Source organism: Lepidochelys kempii, chromosome 15, assembly GCF_965140285.1.
Source record: "Lepidochelys kempii isolate rLepKem1 chromosome 15, rLepKem1.hap1, whole genome shotgun sequence".
NCBI lineage: Eukaryota > Metazoa > Chordata > Testudines > Cheloniidae > Lepidochelys > Lepidochelys kempii.
This window is the reverse complement of record NC_136394.1, coordinates 17,160,479-17,184,936: the sequence shown is the minus strand read 5'-3', so window position 1 is coordinate 17,184,936 and position 24,458 is coordinate 17,160,479. Positions and strand designations below refer to the sequence as shown.

Here is a 24,458-nt window from a genome sequence, read left to right as displayed (position 1 = left end):
CAATGCCGACAGAAATGCTGACCAACAATCCAGTGAACCAATACAAAGATTCCAATAACTGTGGGTGGGGGAAACTAAAATGACTATTCTCTACTGATTGCTATTCTTCTGGTGGGAGGAAGGTGTTTCTTTCTGTAAAGCCTCCTGAACATTAACTATTTGCCATCAACTACTTTATGTGGTATGAAATTGTCAATGTCACTAAATCACCATAGAAGGGTCATGACATGGCATTGAAGAGACCCTGTGACACAAGTCAACTTGCTTGAAAAATAAACATCCCCAAACTCCATGGCACAAAGAGAAAATAAAAGACAATCCCAGCGCAATACCAGCTAGGATTGTGCTCAAACACCATCTAAATAGGTAATTACAGTAACGCCTCACTTAAAGTTGTCCCGGTTAACATTGTTTCCTTATTAGGCTGCTGATCTATTAGATAACATACTCATTTAAAGTTGTGCAATGTTCCGTTATACGGTTGTTTGGTTTGTCTAGCTCCGCCTGCCCAGTGTTCCAGCCGGGGAGCTGGGACACAGCATGGGGGCTTACCCCACTCCGCCCACCCAACATTCCAGCCAGAGAGAGAGCAAGCCCCTAACCCTGCTCCCGGGCAGGAGCGTGGGGCGGGTGGAATGGGGCAAACCCCCCACGCCCCAACCGTTCTACGCCCCTGCATCAGCCAAGCTTCACAATCATCACTGGTGAGTACAGCATTAAATTGTTTAAAACTGATACTATAATGTATATAATGTCTTTTGTCTGGTAAAAATTATTTCCCTGGAACCTAACCTTCCCCTTTTACATTAATTCTTATGGGGAAATTGGATTAGCTTAACACCGTTTTGCTTGAAGTAGCATTTTTCAGGAACATAACTACAATGTTAAGTGAGGAGTTACTGTATATGCCAGAGTATAAGAGTCATTCACTTAATGTTAATTCAATAATCTTAGTACTGCTAACCCTAAGCATTAAAAAATCATGAGTTAAACCCAAAAAAGTCAGATTAAGTAAAATATGATTTTTTTTTAAATTGGGGGGGGGGCTCTTTTTTTGCCTTCTGGTATTTGAGTCATTAAAGTTTACTAGAGTCCAGATTTCTCTGCAACCACAAACTTCCATAAATGATTTTTTTTTTCAAAAGCAAAGGGCCTCAGGTGACCACCTGACTCCCATAGCTGGAGCTTTATGAACACAGAACAAGACTTGTGATAAATCATGAATGTTGCCAGTCTCAACACCCTTGTGAGGTAGGGAAGAGGGTCTCAGCCCCATTTATAGGCCAGGAACTGAGGCATGGGACGGTTTAAGTGACTTGCCCAAGGTGTAGAGTGACCAGATAGCAAGTGTGAAAAATCAGGACGGGGGTGTGGGGGTAACAGGAGCCCATATTAAAAAGAACCCCAAATACCAGGACTCTCCCTATAAAATCGGGACATCTGGTCACCCTACCAAGGTCCCACGAGAAGACGGTGGTGGAACCAAGAATGACTCCAGATCACCCAAGACCTTAACCGCAAGACCATCCTTCCCTTATTGGCAGGACGTCACCCAGGGCCCCTCTGAGCCTGAAACCCTTGTGGGAGGCCACCAGGGACCCCTCCCCTGGGTGAAGCGGCGGTGACTGGGGACCTCGCCTGCAGGGCGCTGCGGACGGGACCAAGGCTCCTACCCCCTCAACTCTGACTCTACAGGCTGCCCCGGACGGCGCGTTTTAGCGGCCCTCCTATTCTTACAGCCCGACAGCTCCAGGGGCTGCCCCACGGAGCAGCGAGCCGCTGACAGTCTCACACTCACCCAGCACGCAGAGCGAAACGCCGCCGCCACCTCAGGCGGTTACACGCTTCCGGGAAAAGGTGACACCCTAACAACAGACACACCCATTGGCCTCTTAGGCCCCTCCTTCTTCGCATGCTATTGGCGCGTAAGCCGCTCTTTTCTCCCGACCTCTCATTGACTCGCTCCCGTGTCGCTCAAGTAGGGTTGCGGCAGCGTTCCAAATCGCGGCTCTTCTCTGCGATCTGCCCCTCCCCGCATCTGGTGCGGCTCTTCCGTTCTGCGCGCTCTCCTCCCCACACGAATCTCCGCTCCGTTTACCTCATCTCTTCCCCAGTAGCTCCTCCCCCAATGGTTCTCCCCTTAGCAGTTCCCGCCTCTCTGGGCCTTGGTGATGGACCCAGGACAAGGGTGACCTGCGGGTGGTGCCCTGCGGGCCCCTAAGCCCAGCAGGCCCAGGAAGCTTTGCAAAGCAGAGGCAGATGGAGCATGGCTGCTGGGAGTCATCTCACACACCCTCTCTGTGCTGACTAACTTTGAGCGCTGGGAAGTTTGTTCAGGTGTAATGAGCTCCAGGCCTGATTGCCATTGCATGACCCCCCTTTTATGTCACCTCAGCATGCAGATATGGCCCTTCCGGAATAGCCCTGGTGTCAGGGCTCTACGCACCTGCCACACTCCCCTCAGTTGTATGTGGCCAGGGTGGCTGTGGTCCAGCTAGTCTCATTTGCCAGAGAGGCTCCTTGCGTCCCCCAGCCACATTTGAGGAGCCCTGAACTTTCTTTGATCTGGGAACTGGGCAGGACCTCGGTTTATCCCAAAATGGGAAAAAAGAGAGGGGGCTTTGTCCTCAGTTACAAACTCAGATCAAAACACAACATTGCCAGAATTCATAATCCCTTGATGATTCTACCTGGAACTGCAGGTTTAAACAAGGATGGGGTAAACTGAGCTGTTCGCCTACCCAACTTGAAATAGTGACTCAAGGAATTTACCATGTGAGGCTTTCAAACAAGATCTTAAACACTTAGGTTCTGCCTGCTTTTCTGGGCAGATAATGGCAGCAGCATGGCTTCAGTTGACCTTCAGCTGTAAATTCAGACTGCCTTCTGGCGGAGCCTCCAGGAGAAGATAGTAGTAAAAGCACTGACTGCTCTCTGAGGGTTAATACCTATCCCATGAGGATAAATCAAGCCCAGTATATAGAAGGTATGAAAACAGTTCTTTAATATGAAGCACTATGAAAGGAAAAGAGCTTCCAAAATAGTAAGAGCTATTTGTGCTATTACATCTAAAGCAGGATGTTAGGCTGATATCCACAGTAAAACTTCAACATGCATAAATGTAGAGAAAAATAGATTTCAGTTTTGAGTTTCCAAGATGTTATTTAAACACAGCTTTTCAAATTTAACATAAGGCAAGTTACACAAGTCTATCAATCTGTGTGGCTCTGCAACTGATTAGTTAATTGTACAATTTTTGAAGTCAAGGAGAGGTGAGAGCACACAGTGCCTGACAGCAGTTACACAGTAACGTGCAGCATTAAGGCCAAAGATTGTTTCAAAAAATCTATTGCATTCCACTGGGTTTTATTTAACATATTTATAGATCTAGCAGATCATTTTGACATTAAGCGGAAGAAATCTCTATTGGGGAGTAATGTCTTAGAAAATGCTTTAGAATGGATTATTAGAGTACAGTAAAACATGTCATAAGCTATCACTTGAGAGACCAACCATATTGGTTGTTTACCAGAGGTGGATCTATAATAAAGGACAAATAAAATATGCTGAGATACTTTAAGGTAGTCTTTTAAGACAGGAGGTTTCTTAATAAGGATGGTACCTTGAATAGGTTTTAATGTAATTTGAACGAATTGTGTTCCATGGAGACTTGATATTTTGTCTTTGTGATAGTTTGGTCATGTTTTTCTATTTTAGCATTTTGATGTGGTATCCCTTCCCATAATAAGACTATGTTTTTGTAAGATGCTAATAAGATCTTTTAGTTAAGGTATCTAGGGCAGCAGTTCTATCTTGTTGAAAGTATTTAACCAAATTATAAATGCTTCTTTGCTTGATACCTATTAAAAATCCTCAGATGTTAAGGCTCTGCATGTCTTCAGTAGAAGTTGCATCCCTGGAGAAGAGGAAAAGGCAAATTCTCTATGGGTTTGAGAACATAGATAACTGTGTTGGCTTTCACTGATAAGCCACATATTTGCCTGTTTTCTACACATTTGAAAAATTTGATTAGTTTTACTGTGCCATTTGAAGATTTTGTTTAAGGAGCTTTCCCAAAAGCAGACCATTAAGGGGTAGCTAGATGTAGTGGGGCTATTGCCTATTTAATTCCCTGCTTCTACTTCCTGTGCCTACAGTAATTTCTTTTCTCCCTCAAAAGCTCTAGTTGCTCTTATGTCCTTTGTTAACCCCCCGTCTTTTCATTTAGCTTCTATTACTGCATTTAGCTTCTATTACTAACCAAATTACAATAGTCCATTCTCAAGTGGATATTGTTCACGTGTTTGTTTTGAGTGCATTCAGTGAAAGAAGTGGTGGAGAGTCCAAGGAAGGGGTCCATAGGCCACTGGTGGTCTGTGGAGCACTTGCTGGTTGTCTACAGAACTGAATGGTCACATGGTTCTTCCTGCTTATTTCTAGATGTTTCATTACATTAAAAGAGCTAAAAGAATATATTATACTTTCCTAATTTTACAATAATTGCCTATATGGAAAATTATAGCCACAAGGGTGTTACATAATTGCAAATGTGAGGGGAAATGTTTCACAAAACTGCGATTGAGAGAAGATGTGGCCTGTAGGCTGTTGTGAGGCTTCTGCTGAATAGGTCACTTGACACTGATAGTTTGGTTAAGTTGATCCTACAAGCACTATGTACATAAGTCCTACTGAAGCCAAGGGAAATTCCAGAGGGCTCTTACAGAATCAGGCCCATTATTTAGTACAGATTTTACCCACCTGCAAAGTTATAATGACACTGTTGTATTTCACAAGGGTTTTGTCAAGAAGACTGAGATTTTCAGAGGTGATTAGTGGTTTTGGGTTCCTCCATTTTGGGTTGCCCAATTTGACAGCAGGAAAAAAGGGCCCAATTTTCATGGGGTGTCAGATTCAGCACCCAAAACCTGAGACCATCAAAAGTCATGTCAGTCTGAAAATGTAGGTCTAAGGGATAAATTTTCAGGAGGTAGGATTCACTTTTTTTGAAGCTATAAATTTTGAAGTGTAGATGCATCTCAGGTGCTTAGAACCACATGTACCGATATTTTCTTATACTGTACAGATGCAAACTTCCAGCAACTGCAAAAAGAAGTTCAGCTTCAGCCCATCTAAAAATTAGCTTGGGATGGAGGTTCTTGGGGAGAACAAGAAGATCTGGTTTTGATTTCTGACTGACAGAGAATTCCTACGGGACTTTGGGAAAGACATTTACCCGAACAGATATTCTGTAACTAAGGCCCCAATCCTGCAAAGTGCTTTTACTAATATGTAGTGCCATTCATCCAGAGATCACATCTTGAAAAAGGCAAAACTCATGGAGGTGAATGGGAATTTAGCTGAATCAGGAGAGCAGTATTGAGCCCAAAATGTATAAAGCAGTTAATACATTCAAATGAAAGGTTCTAAATATATCAATCATAATAAAACTTGGGTCCAGTTTATAATGTTGCCAGCTCCTGTATTTTGTTGCATGATGCAATATCTGGCATTCCTTATAACCCCAACTCTTGAATTTGTGTTGCAAGAGAATCTCTGCTTTTGTTTGAAAAAGCAAGTCTCATGGCTGGCGGGAAAGCTTGAAGATGTGATAAGTGAAATTTAAAGGCTTAAAAAAAGGGCAAACAACCATACATTTGTTTAAAAATCATGAATTTTTAAAAGACTGATTTTTGGCTAAATATTTGAATGTTTGGACTTGGTGATGCTGAGTTTATGTATTATTCTGGTGCCATAAATCCTTGCACAACCAATCCTGTATCTTGGCACTCAAGTCTTTCACTGAAATCAATGCAGATTTGGGATATCTGAATGCAAGATCAAGCTCCTCTTTGTTTGGCTGTTTGGACTTTGGGGCTAAAAGTTCTTGCTGTCCGGATGTCATGTTTCCTTTTCAGTTTGTTACATGTGCTTTAGAATCTGCAAAGTGTAAATCTATAGTGCTTCAGAAGGATTTTTAATTCCATGTTTTGTTTTGATTTTTTGTTAATCACCATGGTATTTCAAGTGATTAAACAAATTAAGAACATTAAATCATCATGTATTCCCAAACGGAATGGGACCAGTGAACTTCTCTCTCACTCCTAGGGGAGGCTAATTCCACTTTGACGGACGCTCATGCTGTCCAATGCCAAACTGCGCTGGCAGCCAGTGACCAGACTAGAAGAACTTCACCAATGAGATAGTCGTTGCTGGGTTTAACAAAACAAAGATGCCCAATGGGAAAAATCATGGCTAGTGAGGACTGCGTCGTTTTGTTTGCTGACTGCAGACGGACAGCTGCGAACTAGGGGGCAAGAAGCAGCCGTAGCAGGACCATTTTCTGGATTTGGAGCACAATTCAGCTGTTTTCTACCCCATCCCCGCTGCTCCCAGCACAGACACACTAATCAGCCTTGCTGTCCTTAAAGGAGGGAGGGAAAACCTGAATTCCTGTTTCCATCACTCAGTATTTTTAACCCCCACCAAAGTTTTACTGATAAGAAAGGATGAACGCCCCCACCCTATAATAGAGTTGGAAGGATGAATAGGAGTGCACGTTAACTTACAAGATCCAACTGCGTCTCTGGTGGGCATCTTATTGGGGGTCTGTTTGAAAGGGCGTGGGAGAAATTAGGCGTTATACAAACTTTACAGTTGACTGTTTAAATGTAAGCCCTGCGGGGCGGGGGGCAGGATTGCACAAAAACCCTTTAAGAACAGACATTATTCTTCAGCCTCTTTTTTGAGGGCGGGGGGAGTAGACTTTTGGGGAGCGATATAAGGAAGGTTGTTTCTCCGTGAGAGATGAAGAGCGCCAGACGCTGGATGTGGGAGTGGAAGACCCTATAGAAAGATAATGGCAGCAAGTTTATTTGTCTTTTAAAAAGAAGGAATCCTAACTGTGTATTTTAAAAAGAAAAGCAGCAAAAAAGGTAAATGCAAAAAAGGGTTAAACACTCCTTCTATTCTCTCCACCCCACCCCCACCCCCCGCGAGCCTTTGGATAAAGATGTTTTCTTGAATACCCTTTGTAAATGAGGAGGGAGGAATTTGGAGGTGGGAGGGAGGAAATTCAGCCCGAGTCGGATGCATCTACTATGTTGGCTTGGTGGGTAAGAAGGGAATTGAATCTGAATCCGACGTACCCATTGTGATCTCTGGAGAGGAATTTATGAGTTGGGGGATGGAAGGAAATGCAATTTAAATCGAATGCACCTACAGCGCTTTTTCTGGGGTCGGGGAATGAGTGAGTAGCAGGCAGTGGGGATCTTAGAGGTATTTTCTGTTTCTGGAAAATGAAAAGGGAGAGAGGAAGAGGTTTGGCTGATCTACTGCCGATCAATTGCTGAGTATTTTATTTGAGAGGGTTTGTTTGTTTTTTGGTACACCCGCTTCCTTGTGATCCTGTGAAGCCAGAAGAGGCGAGAAAAATATGCTGAGGACAGAAATAGAAGAAGAGATGGTGAGCAGATCTTTGGGCTTGGGGGAGTGAATGGACTGTATCACAGTCTTGTATCACAGATCTTGCAGGGTGAGGTGAATTTAGGATGACTTTGCATCAGGCTTGTAGACTAGCTTTGTTTGTTTAAGGTTGCAGTTCAGGCTTGAAATAATACATATTTGTTTTTCCTGTGATATACAGTGAGGAGCTGATTGATGTGAATGGCTAAAATTACAAATAGCCACCACACACGCAAACCGTAAATAAACCAATACTGTGTTAATTCTGCAATATGATGAGCATCTCTTGTCATACAGGGAAGTCATTTCTCAGATTATTTGTGGCGTGCATAGGAGATGAGCCTCTTGCTTTGTAGAAAAGAGCACAAAAAACTAACCTTTTTATTTTAAATAGTGAAATGATTAAATCCTCTTACAGCCTTACCATCCGAAGGAATTATTTTTACTTTGCATTTTTCTCTACAGTATTACTTTGCATAGTTATAAGCTAATGTTTCCAAAACTTGAGCAACTCTTTAAAATGTTCAGATCAAGCATATAAATGGCAGAGATCTCTTTTCCCATATTGTATTGTATTTGATGGATTCTTCTAAAACATTTATTTCTCAGGTTTTATAATGTACTCTTGTGCCTAGTTATGGTGAACTCCAGCTTTTGTTCTTAGCATGTTCAAAAAAATACTAAGCTGAATTTTGCACAAGTAATGTCACTTCATGGTCCAATGTTATTAATCTTTTTAAACATTGACTGTATGACATCTACAAATTGGTGAATAAATATTTTTTCCTTAATGTAGTGAGGATTTTTTGTGGTAAAATTCCTGATCCCAAGTGATAAAATATTGACATTGGCTGATAGTATCTTCCTATGGATGCAATGCTGCAGTCTGCACCTGTTTCAGCTTCTATAGATTTAAAGAGATATCTTACTTACAAAACTGCAGAAATTTTATATTGTGCAGGAATGGAACCTGACATTTTACTGTCTCTGAAAAATGTTAGAAGAAACTGGAATAAGGAAAAAATGAAGTTTCATATGGAGTCTGCTTTGGAGCAAATTAGGATTTGTTACATATGCAGTGCTAGTTTAATATATGATGTCTGAAGAAATTGGAAGGCTGGATAATTCAGTTTCTACAGGAAAGCAACTTGTGATCTACATTATGATCCCAATAATGCAAGATATTTAGATGGATGGTTGTTAAATTTATTTTAAGCGACATCTCTGTAAATGGTTGTCTGAAATATTTAAATTATATGCCCCATTAGGCAAATGGGTTTCTTTCCCCTGCCTGGCTAGAGGAATGTATATGGTGGGCAAGGTTGAGAGGAACAATACAGTTTGACTGTATAGTTATATCCCCATGTTTTGTATAATGATGCTTAGGCTTTGTTTTATTTGACATTGGTTGTTATCCCTACAAAGTTGCCTTTGCTGATTTGATATTATTATTATATGGTTCCTCTCGACATAAATAACTAAAGCAGTGGATTTAACCATAGATTTGACCTGATATTTAGAGGTAATTGATGAAAAATTGTTTCCCATTGCTTGTGGTTTTCATCTGTTCATTCAAAATTCCTGCAGTGGAATTTTGTTTCAGTAATTCTTTATTATTGAAAGGACCAATAAGTTAGCAAAATGCAGAGTTATTTACAGGATATACCGTTTGTCAGTAGTGCACTGGCAGAGAGTAGAAAACTTCATTTTAGTTGTACTTTATATTTTGTACAAGCTATAATGAAGACTGACATTTTATCCTAGAAGTTCATGTATATGCATATTACAGTTATATAAATGGAAGCACCTAAATCTTATTTTATGTAAAGCAATAAACACTATTTCTGCATTGTTTCCGGTAGATTTAAATTTGCATATGAAACTGTATACTATCAGAAAACCTGTCGGAACTGTTGTACTACCAGATTTATAATTTGCTGCTCTTAATATTTTATTATGTGGGTATAAATCGTTGATGCAAATGCTGTAAACAAATGCCTTTATAGCTAAGAGTGAGACTACATTTAGCTTATCCCCTTCCAATTTAAGGGAAGTATGACAGCATGTTATACAGTGGATTGCTTTAGTAATAACTATCAGTGTAATCTCCAAAGCAGAAGTTCCAATCAGATATTGCACTCCTTCCCCTCTCATCTGCATAGGAGATCAAGGGCCAAATTCTGTTATATTAGTATAGATTGGATTCAGTGATCACTCTGGGTTTACACCAGTCTCATTGGAAGTAGATTCGAGCTCTTAGTCTTTATTCTAAATTCATATCTCCTTGTAGTTCAGAAGAGTCAGTAATCAAAGAATATTTATCTTCCTAACACAAAACACTTAGGATGCATGCAATTAGACAAACATTGCATTTTCTCCAAAAAGTAGATAGAAATATGATATTGCTATAACATGAAAAACAAGAAAAAAGATATCTTGAGGTATTCTCCTATTAAGTGACAGAGTAGGTATGATTTACATATGTCATGTAATCGATAAGTAAGGCTAAGATTTCGGCATGGGTAATTTTAGTCAAAGTAAGGGACAGGACATGGATAATAAACAATAAATCATGGAAGCTGGAGCCCTACCGCTTGAGGCTGACAGCTGGAGCCCCATCTCCCAGGACTGAAGTTACAGAGGTCATGTAAAATCACGGACTCTGTGACCTCCATGACCGACTCATAGCCTTATCGATAAGCACAACCATGTATCTCACCTATCTTTGGAAAGCAGTGGAATTTGACCTGCTTATTAAAAATAGGTCTTTCCCCATCAAGTTGCAGTGGGGGAGGTTTAGATTGGATATTAGGAAAAACTTTTTCACTAAGAGGGTGGTGAAACACTGGAATGCGTTACCTAGGGAGGTGGTAGAATCTCCTTCCTTAGAGGTTTTTAAGGTCAGGCTTGACAAAGCCCTGGCTGGGATGATTTAACTGGGAATTGGTCCTGCTTTGAGCAGGGGGTTGGACTAGATGACCTTCTGGGGTCCCTTCCAACCCTGATATTCTATGATTCATCCATTTGAAAGAAGCCAAAATAAGACTGAAAAACAGTGGCACATGCATTTCATTTTCTATTAGCCCTTTCCACTTCCTCAACAACCAAAACCAGACAAGCCACAAAACCCCTTCAGGTTCCATTATACCAGGGTTCTAACATCTGTGATCTAGCTCAGGATGAATCTGTGTGAAGTATCCCATAAGACTGGGATATGTAAAGGAATCATATTCCTTTTGTTATCTATTTCTCTGCAATGTTTTAGGAGCAGGCAGCAAAATGTAGTAAGCTCCAATTTTTTGAAAGGCTGGCAGAGAGACATTTGGCAATCAGATTTTCACAAAATGGCCTTTTAGTGTGCACAAATAGCTTATAATTTAATGTTAAATGAACAGCATCTATTACCCTTCATTGCTTTATAGACATAGTTAGTACACGAGACAAAGTATCTTTTCCATAGTCTTGGTTACATTCATTGACTGCCATTGTTTCATTGAAGTTTTCTAGTTTGACCCACAAATACGCATGTCCCTTCCAGTACTTAAGGGTTAACCCTAAGAAATCGTGGGGAAAATGGTGGAGAGGAGAATGCGGAACCGTGGGGAAAATGAATGAGGGCTCCTAAATTATTTTATTCTATTATAAAGGACACTTTAGTTTTCTTAATCTAGTTACTGAATTCCGACTCCTACTAAGAACCAACTGAATACATCTTCTGGTAAGACTTGTCATTACTGGGAGTGTATCACTGTTGGTACTGTAGTGGTCAGCCTGTGAAAATAAATCTAACTACTGAAGGCACTATCATACCACTAAACATTGTGTATTTTGGCTTATCAACTTATCGATTTTAATTCATTATTGTAGTGTTAAATTATGTTAAAAAGGATTCAGGGAGCTCTCTTTGAACATATTCTCTCAAGTTTAGATTCTTATTTATGTAAGTAATCTGCTTTGATGAATACAGAATTGTATGTCTTATGACCTCATCACCCCCTCCTCTTCGAGTGAACTACAAAAGAGTCAAGTGTCCTCAAATTAATGGAAACTCCAATTTTTCTATCTTGAGTTGTCTAAGGCTTGAGGGGCTGAGTGTCCACAATTCCAGTTCAAGTCAATAGTGCTGCCAGATGACAAGCACCTATGAAAATCAGGACCCCATGTGTGCCAAACTGTGCACTGAAAATTGCTGGACACTTTTGAAGAGGTTTGCCTAAGTGTTTACATTTTTAGAAGTGTGAACTTTTGTATAGGCTAGAAAATACTTAGTTTCTTTCTTTAGCATAACAACACCTGTTGTGATTCTAAATCTTTGCAGTGCAGCATCTCTCTAAATATCCCATTACTAATCCAGCTAGCCCTCATTCATCTAAGCATTACTCACCCAACTAGTGTAGTTCCTGAGTAATCAGTCGCTATAGCCTGCAGTGAGACAACCTAAGGATTTGGAGACTCAGACTGTGTTTGTTTTTGTAATTTTACAAAGCAAAGTTATGGTTCTAGGTCGCAGGATCAATCTGACTAGATTTGCTTATAACTAAAAAGTAATTACCATGCAATACCTTTCTGATGGCCTTGTGAAACGAGAAGTTGGTTTTACTCTATTTTCTGGTGCACACATGCTCACCTTTGTAGCAGTCTCAGAGACCCATAGACTGCATTGGCATTGAGAAATTGGAGATAAATGAGTTTTGGCCTAAGAGATGGTTCCTCCATTTTAGATTTGGGGCAACTAGTGGGAAGCTTTCACTGCTGCTGCACTGGTTTTGAGGTTAGAAGATTTCAGTCTCCAATATTGTAAATATAGCACTATCCATGGGCACTTAGTCCACTTAACAATCGAGGGAAATGATGCAATTATGTTGTAACAAAATAGTCTAGAATCGTTGGATACATGTAAAATGGGACTATTGCTACAGCCCCATGAAGACTGTGGCACAAACCCATGATTTTAAAACACTGAAGAATTTGATTGTTTTGAGGCAATATTTCAGTTGGTTAAAAGAAATGTTCTTGAAAAATTGCCCCCCCCAACAGAAAATGTCTAATAGCTAGCAATGATAATACTTTATCTTGTACAGCATTCACTGTAATCAATAATCCTCAGGTAAGATAAAAATGTAATGGTAAAAAGAGCTCATCACTGAGGTCTGTCTTTTGGTTTGAGTAACTGATTTGTGTGTTTCGTGTCTGCAACAGAAAACTACTTAATCCCTTTGTCTTTTATCTGTGCAGTTTACCTAGTGGCAGTTTTACAAGGCATTAAGATTAATTAAGAAAACCTCGGGAAGATGGTGCCTCTCTTATTTAATTTATCCACTTTATACTGTACTGGAAGACCATTTTGTGATGTTGGAAAATGTGCAGTATGCTATGTCTCACCAAATATGATAGCATCATTAGACATTTTAAGATCTTTATTCAATATCTTTCAAGATCTTTATTCACTTGACTGTACTGTTTTAAATCTTCTACCATTTTTTCTAATTATGGTTTTCCTGCATCTTGTGCACATGCTTTTTTATTTCAGGAGCTTTTACAATGTTTCCATGAGCTACAGTGTGGAAATATGCTTCTGATTTGTAGGTCAGTGAGAAATTGAGATTTTGCAATCTAAGCAGTATCGTTTCTTTGCTGGTTCAGTGCTTACGTGACATTTCAAGTTGGCTAAAGAGTAAAAGGACACTGTTGAGGTATCTTTCACAATTTAATTTTTAATTTTTTATTTGTATACTTAATGCTGTCATATGACCTTGGAAGCTTGAAATCTGAAGCCATACCAACCAATTCATCCTCCAGAACAATGGTTTACTATGTGGCTTCTTATGGTTTATTTAAAAATACTGAAGCATTTAGTGTGTTGGGAAAAACACTGATGAAGAATTACATTGCAAGAGTGAACATTGCAACTTGGTGTAAGAGGGAAAAGCAACTAGATCAATTTTGGCTCATGGAATTCTGACATTATTTAATTATGGTAAAACTCAAGTATTTTATTTCCTCTCTCCCCTCAACCCCTTTAGAATTGTGCATTTATTAGTCTTGAGAGTGTACGGGTAGAAGTTGCTTCCTCATCATGGAATCATAGAACTGGAAGGGACCTCAAGAGATCATATAGTCCAGCCCCCTGCACTCATGGCAGGACTCAGTAGTATCTAGACCATCACCGACAAGTGTTTGTCTAGCCTCCTCTTAAAAATCTCCAGTGATGGAGATTCCACAACCTCATGTATTGACATTCTTATCAATGGACTTCCAAGACCTTCATTCTCAGTTAGATACATTTTAAGTTACTTAGTCAAGTGTTACCACATGGATTCTTACAGCTACACAGTCCCATTGAATTCATTTGGCTTCCACTCAGGTGTGGGGTCCTCCTGGGCAGAACACTTCACAGGATCAAGGCCTCACTCTATATCTTGCACTTTATGTTCCTCAGGAATTGATTTTTTCTAAACTTATTTCTGGTGGCACAGAAAATGCACAAGATGCTTTCCAAACAGAAAAGGGAGTTCAGTCCATGTCCCAAGGTTGCTTACAGTCTAAAGACAAGTGGCATGGAAGGAAGGTTATTACGTTACATTCTTAATGTATGTTAATATATAGTTTAAATATGATTTTTAAACTGTTTGTTTGCAATAAATCTGAGGAATATTTTTCAAGTTCCCCATAGTTACCTCAGCAGAAGAGAGTATTCAGTGAAGGAATTCAATGTGGAGAAAGAAGAGGTCTGAAGGATGAGTTCAGGAAGATTGTTCCATGCATAGGGTTGGAAATTCTCCTGTAGCCCAGGTGACGAGGCCTGTGCTTTTGGAATAAGATGATCTAAATTAATTCCTATAGTTGCTATAAAGTTCTGAGTGGTAGCAGTATGCAGCATAATGACAAGGTCCTAGGTGGCCACAGACTTGGTACAGCATTGTACATTGTTGTCTTGTGTGCTTGTTTACATTACAAAGTGCACTTTTAATAGAAGTCTAATAGAAGTGCACACTTGGTAGTTTTGACAGTGTTCAGATCTCTGAACATTTGTTAAAATAAAATCTAAAAATTCAAAATTAATACCTATAGAGAAATGTATTAGAAATGTTTAAAATCTTGACCAGGGTTTAAAAAATGTATTTAGGGAGATTTCCCAATTGGATCCATTTTGAATTGTCTAATTGGAAATGTGTTATCTTTGGGAATACTGCAAGTTCAGAAAGGTGTATATTAAATCAGTCCAGAGCAGAGTTAGTTGAACTGTTTGTTTTTTTTTTAAATATATAAACTAGATAAAGGATTATCCTTGCAAAAAACAGACCCAGGTTAAGTGTGTGTAACAGATACAGTGTAGATGTTTCTTAGGTTCTAGAAATTCATCTGATTTGATAAACGCATTCATACATAAACAAGTACTCTGCTTTCAGCTCCAATGAAGATATTTCTTTGTAGGGAAAATATATCACTTATCACTGTAATAATGTCTTTGCTTAATTTATCTTTTTTTTTTTTTGCAGTGTTAAACAAGTTAGTGAAACCAAAGCCACTCTAGCCAGGGATTTAATAGTCTGTTAATCAATTGTTATGGCAGCATAATTTCTGCACATGACTTGGAAGCATATCAGTGTAATTCCTCCATGGGCTTTTTCCATTACAATACACAATTCCTGCTTAATGTGGGTTATGCAATGAGAAAGTGTCACCTTTATTTTTTGCAATTAAGTCCTTGAGCATTGAATTATTCTGATTATGGACAACAATGGAAGGGCTCATCTATGTATAGTAGTCCTATGAGTAGGGCTCTACCAAATTCGTGGCCATGAAAAACGTGTCACAGACTGTGAAATCTGTTCTTCCCCCATGAAATTTGGTCATTTGTGTGCTTTTATCCTATACTATACAGATTTCACAAGAAGACCATTGTTTCTCAGATTAGTGGTCCTCACCCAAATGGGTGTTGCTGGGAGGATGCAAGGTTATTTTAGGGAGGTCACCGTTTTGTCACCCGTACTGCTGTGTTGCCTTCAGAGGTGGGCAGCCAGAGAGTGGCAGCTGTTAGCCGGGCGCCCAGTCTGAAGGCAGTGCCGCGCCAGCAGCCCTGCAGAAGTAAGGGTGGCAGTACCATACCATGCCATCCTTACTTCTGTGCTGCTGCTGACGGTGACTCAGCCTTCAGAGCTGGGCTCCTGGCCAGCAGCCACCACTTCGAGATGCCCAGCTCTGAAGGCAGAACCGCCAGCAGTAGCAGCGCAAAAGTAAGAGTAGCAGTACAGCAACCCCCCTTACAATAACCTTGTGACCTCCCCACAATTCCTTTTTGGGTGAGGACCCCTACAGTTACAACACTGTGAAATTTCAGATTTAAATATCTGAAATAATGAAATTTATGATTTTTAAAATCCTATGACCGTGAAATTGACCAAAATGGACTGTGAATTTGATAGAGCCCTACCTATGAGTAACAGATGTTACTACTGTGTGATTTAATTAAGCAACAATGTTCACCATTGCTGGGTCTGCTGCTAGGTAACTAGCTGACTTGTTAGACAGCTGAATGTACATAAGAGGATCACGTTAACTTATTTTTTAATATTTTAAGATTCAAAAAGGAAATCCTTTATAAACCACATTTTAGTAGCAAGAGTTGGAGATGCCAAAATACCCCAAACTCCTGGCAGCCTTGCTCTAAAGATAGTTAATAAAAGGTGGGATATCTTGGGATTTGAGAATCTCAGTCTGAAGATGGCACTTAAGTGGATTTCTGTTTGTACTTGAAAAACATTCACTTGAGTTGTTAGCAACTATAGATAAAGCCCACCTCTAAGATTAATTATTCTAAAAGATTCTAGAAAAAATTCCTTCTGGTTATTTTGTGCAGTTTCATGTTAATTGACAGTTTAACTTCCTGTGATGTGCACTAGCATGACAGTATCACTCATGTACTGACCTGGGAACCCATGTACATGTTTCTGCAAGACAGCATTTACCAGTAACAGCAAAGCTGAACCTGAAAGTTGAGCGGCATTAGGCAGGAGTATGCACAGAGAGGAAAGTAGTCCCAAGCATTGTGGGTATTACTGTTCTGGGGCTTGCAAGAGAACCTTTTGAATATCAGCCAATAAACAGAAAAAACCCTAAAAATGTTTATTGAAGAAATTAAAAAGTTAATGATGGGCTGTTTAAATGGTGCTTTTGTAGAAAATTGAAGTTTTAAAGATGTAACTTGACAGTATCCCTTTAGAACTTATACAGAAGAACCCTTTGCAATTATTAGTGTAATTATTTTTAGTGATGTCCTGCTCTTCACTTTGAGGCATCTAGCAAGTCTTTCTAACGATGTATATGAGACTGAAACTGTTTAAAGGTTAAATTGCTGGAAGTATAAAATCTTTTCCCTATTGTGCCTCAGCCTCCACTTTGGGACCAGAGTGACATTGAACTATGTCACTACTACACAATAGTTCTTATTTGCTACATGTAACGGATTCAGGTCAGCTGTAAAATCCTTGGGTGCAGAATGCATGTGTGTGTTTACTACACTTATGATCTGATCACTGTATCTCTATTAAACTTTTCGGTAGTTCTTACTCTGTCACTTGAATTAGCAAACAGTAATCTGCTACAATATATAGTATGGAAATTTTGATTTAGAAGTAAACTCTGTTAAAAAAGAACCCCTATTAAATACCAGTCTAACATTCTTGACAAAGCTCTAAGGCAAAAGTGTGATTCAAGAAAGCTTTATTCATGCCAATTTGCAAAAAAGCTATAGCCCACGATGAAAATTGCTCTGTGCCAGTTTTGCAACTATGTAAATAATAAACACAAAATGCTCCTAAGGTTTCAAAAGCAAAATTTTACTATAGGCAAGACCCATAGATGTAAGAGTTTTCCAGTAAGTTTAAGATGTAATCTTTTTCTGTCCTTGAATAAGTATCATATAACTTTATTTTATCAATATAATGCCAAGTGTAGTATCAAATATGAATCCTGATTTAAACTGGCAATGTTCAGCTTCCTTGTGCTGCAGGCTGGGTCATAACATGCTGGTATAACTACTCCACAAATTTTTAGTTTAGTTCTTCTTTATTTCAATGTGACAATACAAGTAGTGAGTTATTGATGGCAGCTAAAGTGACACCATTATGACTGTAATCAATAATCCACCTGCTCAGAATAACAACTACCACCAGGAACATATTTTGAATTGATTCAGAAATCTATGCCTCCTTCAGTTACCCCACTTTGTTACTTCCTTGATTTATACAACAAAATCTCTACTTTAGGCAAGCTGTTACAGAGTTAAATACTAAGAAATGATGGCATATCCAGATGTAAATTACACAGTAAATATGTCACTATAAACAGAAATACCACTTGCTAAATTCCTGTGGGTTCTGATTCAGGACCAAATGCTTCCTTACCACAGCCTGCAAGATAATGTAAATGAAAAGCCATATTTAGACAGTGCTTTAAATGGGGTTTATGACAATGGAAGACACTAAATGGCCTTTCGAGATCAAACAGTCCTAAACTTGAGACCTTGGTAAATTTACTTGATCACATTCAAGCTCCTACCTCAAATTAAAATTAAACACATGTGCGTACACTCCCTCCTCCCTAACTTCACTGTTCACCTTTTTCTTCTGTTTCTCACTAATTGAGGAAGTTCTCATAAGAGGACACCATTTAAAAAATTGTTGCTCTCTAGCTACCTCTTCTATGCCTAAAACTGCTGAAATTAACAGGAGGTACAAGCTATAACCAGGATGCAAGAAACTGCAGCGTTCTTGAGAACAAGATGTTTTAGGCCACCTGGTGACACATCCTTACCCTCCAATCCCTGGTTCATTTTACTGTTTAGCTGATTAGACAAGTGAGCCCGTTGGCAAGCTACCATACAGATTTATTAAATGGAATAAAATCAACTTAAGGGCTATAAAAATTTGAAAAGAAAACTTGTTTTAAAGTTTTATTGTGAATAATCTCAGCATGTGAAGTGTTCCCTCAGCTACGGATACAATGGTCCATATAGTTTCAGGTATACTTTGTAGACTTTGCATTTAAAACTGATTGAAAAAACTTCAGACTGAAAATGCAGATCTATATTCCATTCTGCTAGTAATCCACTCATTAGTTTAGCTCCTGTAGATGTAAAACCTTACTACTTATAGAGGGCTTAACCTTTTGTGGTCCCTGCCCCCTGCAATGCCCCACCCCTGCTCTGTCTCTTCCTCCCAAGGCCCTGCCTGACACTTGCATGGGGGGAGGGGGCAGAGAGGAGCGAGTGGAGGGTGAGGCAGGGAGGGGGCAGAGCACAGGAGGAGTGGGGAGCAGGGCCCCTTCTGAGTGTGGGCCTGGTGCCATTGTAAACCTGGTACTTTACTTATAATGTTAATAAGGTCTTTGCACCAGAAGCTTCCACAATTTGCTTCAAGTGATCACCAATTAACTTCCAGATCTTCTTGTTGACTATCTTCTATTCAGAAGTAGCTCCCAAAGCTGTAATTGTAGTGTGCTCAACTGTGGCAATATTTTTCAAGAGGGGGACTGAAACTATAAAAAGGAAAGATGAACACCCCAAGTACCATCTCTCTCTTCCTGCCCGTAGAGTCATTGCACCTGAAGGAACAAAATAAGCAGCTGTTGGACTGAGGGAGGGGTCCTGACCTAAGAAGTTTGGTCAATAAGACTCCTGAAAGAATGTGGTGAGAAAACTTTGTTTTGAATAAAGAAAAGGAGTACTTGTGGCACCTTAGAGACTAACCAATTTATTTGAGCATGAGCTTTCGTGAGCTACAGCTCACTTAAGTTAGGCCACCAGTTGTGTTTTATCTTTATTTTTCTTGTAAACATTTCTGACTTTTATGCCTCATTATTTGTACTCACTTAAAGTCTTTCTCTTTGTAGTTAATAAACTTGTTTTATTGAATCCAGTGTGTTTAAATTGAAGTGTCTGGGAAACTTCATTTGGGGTGGCAAGTTGTATGCATATTATTTCTATTAAAGACAAAGGGTGTGTTGGGGTCACCCTGCAGTATAACCAAGGCTGATGAGAGCCAGAGTGTAACTCACGTGAGGCTGGCAGGCTGCAGTTGCACATAGACACTCAGGGTGTGTTTTACATGCTGGAAGACTGTTTCTGAGCAGCCCAGGTGGGAACTCCTTTAGCAAGGAATCATAAGGCACCTAAGATTGCAAGGAAAGGGTGTCACAGCTGCTCATTAGTCCAGATTGTACCCTGGTATGTCACGTTCCCCCATCAGCATGTGGGAACATATTTTCTGTTCATATCTTGTCCTGTGCAAAAGGAAAATACGTTCTTGGAAAAATCTTTGCCATGTTTGCCTTTCCTGCTAATCCTTCACTCTGACATGCTTAATAGGTGGTAAATGTACTTTTCAACCTTTACAAACGCTCATTGTATTGATGATTATTGCATTCCCTATCCATGCAAGTCTACCTGGTCAAAGAGACAACCAATGCATTTAACTTGACACAGGAAAGTGTTCATCAGGGTTCCAGAGCAGAGAGCCATTATATTGGTACTACTGAATTTCAGAAAGATTGATGTTTACATGGCCATTGATATCTTACCACAGACTTGTAGTTTGTTACATCATTAAGAATGAAGGAATCATAAGCCTTCTCAAGGAGGTTTCAGTACAGGGGATGAAAGTGATATGCCAGACAGTATTATTGTTCCTGTTTTTAAAAAAGTAATGGTTTTGAAAATTAGAAATCAACATAAATACAAAGTATTATTGATCCTTGTGGACTGAAAGGATAACATACTGCTAAACAAATACCTGCATTCAGCTGAACAGTAAGTAGCATGGGATTCTCTTTTCCAGGGGATATTTCCTGATTACACTGAAAAGATTTACAGCCTTCTAAAATGAGAAGTTCTGTTGTCATCTCTGGACATTTACCTCCAATTCTACTGAAATTGACTGAGAAGACAGCAAACTGATAGAGGCATTTCCTTAGCTGCTGTACCTTCCAGCTAATGAAAAGTTCAATTCTGAGAATTGTTACAAGTTTTGCAGCCTATACTTAACTTTGAACAAGCAGGATGTAATTCATTTTGATCAGATAATTCAATGTTATGATGAAGGAAGATCAGTGGTGACTGGGCAACAAAATGGCAGATTAAATTCAGTGTTGATAAATGCAAAATAATGCATATTGGAAAACATAATCCCAACTATACATACAAAATGATGGGATCTAAGTTAGCTGTTACCACTCAAGAAAGAGATCTTGGAGTCATTATAGATAGTTCTCTGAAAATATCCATTCAGTGTGCAGTAGCACTCAAAAAAGCTAAAAGAATGTTAGGAACCATTAGGAAAGGGATCAATAATAAGACAGAAAATATCAAGATGCCATTATTAAATCCATGATACGTCCACATCTCGAATACGGCGTGCAGTGATGGTCGCCCCATCTCAAAAATATATATTAGAATTGGAAAAGGTACAGAGAAGGGCAACAAAAATGTTTAAGGGTATGGAACAGCTTCCATAGGAGAAGAGATTAAAAAGACTGGGAATGTTCAGCTTGGAAAAGAGATGACTAAGGGGGGATGTGATAGAGATCTATAATATTGTGACTGGTGTGGAGAAAGTGAATAAGGAAGTGTTATTTACCCCCTCACAACACAAGAACCAAAGGTCACCCCCAATGAAATTAATAGGCAGCAGGTGTAAAACAAATAAAAGGAAGTACTACTTTATATAATGCACAGTCAACCTGTTGAACTCGTTGCCAGGAGATGTTGTGAATGCCAAAATATAACTGGGTTCAAAAAAGAAATGAGTTCATGGAGGATTGATCCATCAATGGCTATTATCCAAGATGGTCAGGGATGCAATCCCATGCTCCAGGTGTCCCTAAACCTCTGACTGCCAGAAACTGGAGATTAATGACAGGGGATGGATCACTTGACAGTTGTTCTGTTTATTCCCTCTGAAGCATCTGGCACTGGCCACTGTTGGAAGACAGGATATTGGGCTACATGGACTATTGGTCTGACCCAGTATGGCTGTTCTAATGTTCTAATAGCTGAATTCAGAATAAAAGGAATATATAAGAGCCTCTTAGTGATTGATCTAGAGAAGACCATACTTCGGCTGGGACTTTAAAAGGTTCTTAAGGAGTTAGGGACCAACTCCCATCGACTTGATTCATAGGCTTTTCTGGAATTTCCAGTATTAGGATATGACCCTTGAAATGGTGTCGTTTTGGTAAAACTTACTGAGATCAGAGGTATTTTAATAGAATTAAATTCTTAAAGATATTTTTCAGAAAGTCCATTGGCAGATTAACTTTATAAATATGTGCCAAATTCCCCAGACAATATGGCTAAGAGGAGCATTTAGCATACTGGTAGCCTAAATTTACTTTATTTTTTCTTTAGGTCCTCTGACACTCTAACATACACTATCTTGGTGATGTCACATTAGCCATGGAACCTCAAGGAAGGTTGAAGGCAACACAGGTTATAGGGTTTTTTCCCCCTGCATGTTAGTTTTAACTATGTGCACAGTTTTGCAAAGTGAAAAATATGAAGCCACTTTTTAGCTAGCTTATTTTTGGTCGCTGAGAATATTTGTAGGCTTTCTAAAAAATCCATGTGCAGGTTTTTTATAACTGTGGAGAGACTCTAAATACCACTTCCATTTATATTAATGAAAGCTCCAGTTAAGACTGTGCCATTTTAAGAATATTGAAATCTGTACCTTTCTAAGGCTGCCTAGTGGGTTAGTTTGCCCACAGTTAAACAGATAAACTTAGAAACAAGGATAAGCATCCTTCCAAACAGTTCCTTTTCAGATTGAGCAAGCTGTTTTTATTTCCTTCCCTGTAGGAGAGCAGTGTTTCTGGTAAATGTAGCATTATGTGTGTCAAGTCCTGTTCTGCCAGAAGCCTTTCCTTGCCTTAGTACACAGAGCTTGGTGTCTTTTTTTTCCTGGTTTATCTCTATTTTAGTCTATAATTCAGTCAGCTCTTCATGCTTTTGGTGTCACAAGAACAATTAAACGTTATCTGGGCAGAAGTTGAAAGTTTCACAGTTAAAATGTTGTATAGTTTGTGAAGGGCACAACCAAGGTACGGGGCAAAATCAACAAAATCTCATTTTGGGAACCAGGAATATACATTCTGAGGTTTCCAGGTCCAATATTTCATCTCAATTCATGGGTTAATCCATTAAAGCTGGGCCTTACCATACCTTCTGTTAACTTTAGGGGGAAACTTGCTGTATTATCTATAGAAAGTACACAACTTGTCTAGGTATTCCAATTGAGTCATGCATCTGCTCTTTTCAGATTTTGCTATTACTATTGACTGCTGGATCCTCGAAGAAGGTGTTGGAAATTTATCCTCTGGCTGGTAGGGTTGCAAGATCGAGTCCAATTCATACTGCAATCTACAAGATTTTCCTGCACTCTGAGTGATGACTGACCTCAACTGTAAAATTGTATATGTTTTATATCACATCTGCCGTGCTGCGATGAGTGGCTATTCTTATCTGTAGCTAGTGGGAGAGCTCAGAACTATTAGTTCTGGACTGGTGTTGAAATGTGATTTTTAAAAATAGTGGTACTTTTCCCGAGCTCCACCCATGAAGAGCCAAAACAAGACTCTACGTGGAATAGATCTTCATGAGATTAATCTCCTTCCTTGTGTGCTTTGAACAGTAATGAAATAGTCAACACTGATACCTAGGGCTGACTCTTCAGCTGCAGCACTAACCATGTTATTCAGTACACTTCTCTTGCTCCATTCCTAGAAGATGGACATAACCACGCAGACTACATTATGACCTAATGTATTAAATTTGAAAGATGAGGAGTGCTTTTGGAGAAAAAACTAGTAGTTTTTGCAGACTAAGCAAGCAAGAACAAAATTTCTATTCTCAAATTTTCAAAAGAAAATAGAGAAAACCAGATAGCTCTTTCATAGCTTTTGTTACTGCAAAAGTATTTGAGAATAAGTAGGCTACAGTATTATTATGGATTGGATTAAATCTCACTGAAACTGGTGGGCATAACAGCTATTTATTCAGAATAAATATAAAAAGCAACTGAGCTCCTTTGTGGGATAGACAGATAAATCCATAGGTGCCTCTGCCCAAAACAAAGGCACATGGCAAGGCTGGAGTAGCAGTTAGCCATGCAGCCGAAGGGGGCTTTCATTGTAATCTGATAAACTCCGTGACAGGGGGTTGATTAAATTGGATCAGTGTGTCAGTGGGAAACAGCCAGAAACACCAAACAAACAAAAAAGAAGAAGAAAGCCGAGGAGACAGCAGAACAAGTACTGGGAGCACGGTTCTGAGAAAGCACAAAGAAAGCTTTTTGGGTTGCATGTTGGTTGAAAGAAGCTTGGAGGTGTGAGCAAAGAGAATCTCCTGTGTGAGTCTTCCTGTGTTCAAGGAAACTGGATTTTGTTCATTCTTTGTAAATAAACAATTATGCCAAAGAAATGCTTGGCGCCAACACTAATTTCTCTTGACCAAAACAACCCAGAGGATCTTGAATTTTGAGTAACCGCTCAAGTCAAAAAAGGGTACAAGTATGATAATGCTTTGGAACCAGAGTAACTGGAGAAAAGTAATGGAGTACTTGTGGCACCTTAGAAACTAACAAATTTATTTGAGCTTAAGCTTTCGTGAGCTACAGCTCACTTCATCGGATGCATGAAAAGTGAGTCAATGCAAGATAAATCATAGCAGTTACAGATGGAAGTGACCCATTAGATAATCTGGTCCATCTTTTGCAAATACAGAATGTTCCCCATGGTACATGGATTCCCTTCCTCAAGAAAGGAGAGTCCTTGTTGTCTAGTAATTACTCTTGCTGAGAGTGAGGAGACATTGGGTTCCATTCCCAACTCTGCCACTGTCCTGTTCCATGACTTTGAATAATTCACTTCATTTCTGTGTCTGTTTCCCCTCTCACCCTTTCCCCATCTTATTTGTTTGGATGATAAAATCTTGGGGCAGTGAA

At 39.5% G+C, this 24,458-nt stretch overlaps 2 protein-coding genes across 11 annotated transcripts in view; one reads left to right on the top strand and one right to left on the bottom strand.

The window, feature by feature from the left end:
• TANGO2 (transport and golgi organization 2 homolog) overlaps window positions 1-1,890 on the bottom strand; it is a 90,736-nt gene extending 88,846 nt beyond the window's left edge. Inside the window, exon 1 of one of the 2 annotated variants that reach the window (XM_073313205.1) lies at window positions 1,799-1,890. The gene's annotated coding sequence lies outside the window, so the exon portion shown is untranslated. The remainder of the gene's footprint in view (window positions 1-1,798) is intronic. The other variant, XM_073313206.1, reaches the window with a different exon arrangement.
• A 4,427-nt stretch (window positions 1,891-6,317) lies between these two features.
• The window catches only part of ARVCF (ARVCF delta catenin family member), a 444,466-nt gene continuing 426,325 nt past the window's right edge, over window positions 6,318-24,458 (top strand). For 8 of the 9 annotated variants that reach the window (XM_073313190.2, XM_073313197.2, XM_073313196.2 and 5 more), the window contains exon 1: window positions 7,116-7,462. The gene's annotated coding sequence lies outside the window, so the exon portion shown is untranslated. Of the gene's footprint in view, window positions 6,933-7,115; window positions 7,463-24,458 lie in introns of those variants that run through there. The other variant, XM_073313188.2, reaches the window with a different exon arrangement.